This window comes from Cebus imitator, unplaced genomic scaffold (assembly GCF_001604975.1).
Source record: "Cebus imitator isolate Cc_AM_T3 unplaced genomic scaffold, Cebus_imitator-1.0 Scaffold978, whole genome shotgun sequence".
Classification (NCBI taxonomy): Eukaryota; Metazoa; Chordata; class Mammalia; order Primates; family Cebidae; genus Cebus; species Cebus imitator.
In genome coordinates this window covers 13,638-15,459 of record NW_016108293.1, presented here as the reverse complement: position 1 = coordinate 15,459, position 1,822 = coordinate 13,638, and positions in this window count along the sequence as shown.

The following is a 1,822-nucleotide window of genomic DNA, read 5'->3' as shown; positions in this document are numbered from 1 at the left end:
GGGATATGGGCCTGGGGTGGAGATATGGGCCTGGTGTAGGGATATGGGCCTGGGGTGGGGATATGGGCCTGGGGTGGAGATATGGGCCTGGGGTGGGGATATGGGCCTGGGGTGGGGATATGGGCCTGGGGTGTGGATATGGGCCTGGGGTGTGGATATGGGCCTGGGGTGGAGATATGGGCCTGGGATGGAGATATGGGCCTGGGGTGGGGATATGGGCCTGGTGTGGAGATATTAACCTGGGATATATTGTTCTGGGGTAGAGATATGGGCCTGGGATATATTGTCCTGGGGTGGAGATATGGGCCTCGGGTGGGGATATGGTCCTGGAGAGGGCATATTGCCTCTAGTGGAGATAAGATTCTCCAGGTATGGACCTGGCCTTGGATGCTGGGCCTCTGCACAGCCAAGATCCCTGTTGTCTGGGGTCAGATGGGCAACGAGGCTGAGTTTACCTTCAACCTAAAAAGGGCCTGGCTGCCAAGGCACACAGCCCATTCGGGGCAGCAGGGCAGGCCTGGTGTGTGTGCAGATGGATCATCCATCATGCTCTTTCTTTCCAGGGTTCTTCTTGGTCCAGGGAGCCTGGCCACAAAAGGGTGAGTCCTTCCCCAAACCTTAGGGTGTCATCTTCCCATTAAGGGAGTTTCCTGAAACAGAAGAAAAATTCTGTGGGGAAGTCTCTCATAAACTAGGAAGAGGGGGCCCTGGGAAGCTCGGCCCACAGTTCTGACCCAGCCCTTCCCAGCCTTCCCTTCCCTTGGCTGAGTCAAGCTCCGTGGGGACTGGGGTGCTCCAAGCTGGGGTGTGCAGGGAGGAAGTCGTGTCACCGGCAGAGGAAGGGAGGGAAGCAGTGCTAGGAAAGGCCGACCCTCTGAGGACAAAGGTGTAACTCACACCCTCCAGCGTTTCCATGACGGTATGGGCTGCCGTGGGGCTGCTGTCATTCTACCAGAAGAGGTGGGGGAGCCACAGCCATGAGCTTCACATTCTAAGTCCTCTGATGGGGGCTCAGTTGTTTATTGTGGTTCACGCATTGGCCGATACTCCCTTCACAAAGGACGTGCCCTGCAGCCCATGTCTGCTTTGTGTTGTTTTATGTAAGTAGTTTTGCAGTATTAAAATCTACTAAGAGTCCCTTATTCAGCACTTGCTCACATTTCTCTGCTGATTCGTTTGTTGTAGGGAGACGCTATGTCTCTGCAGGATGGGTCTTTCCTGTAGCTCTGGACACCCAGGTGTGGTAGGAGCCCTAGGAACATGGAAAGGGGGAGAATCTTCTGAGCACTGGGAGTGCGGGGCAGTTCCACATCTTCCTCTCTAAGGCCATACCTCCTTCTCCCCCAGGTGGTCAGGACAAGCCCTTCCTGTCTGCCTGGCCCAGCGCTGTGGTGCCTCGAGGAGGACATGTGACTCTTCGGTGTCACTATGGTGGTGGGTTTAACAACTTCACCCTGTATAAAGAAGACGGGTTCCACGTTCCCAACGTCCAGGGCGTTATATTCCAGGAGAGCTTCCTCATGGGCCCCGTGACTGCAGCACATGCAGGGACCTACAGATGTCGGGGTTTTCACCCACACTCCCCCACTGGGCGGACGGCACCCAGCGACCCCCTGAAGATCATGGTCACAGGTCAGAGGTCTCCTGTCTGGGCTTCTCACTGTCCCACCTCCTGAATCCCAGAGCTTCTGGTGGGGTGTCCATCAGGGTCTGATCACCCAGGCCCTGACTGTATTTGGGGTAAAGGGGATTGAATACAGGGAAGTGGGTGCAGTGGTAGGAAGAATAACTGTCCCCAGTGATGGCCACATTCTCATCCCTG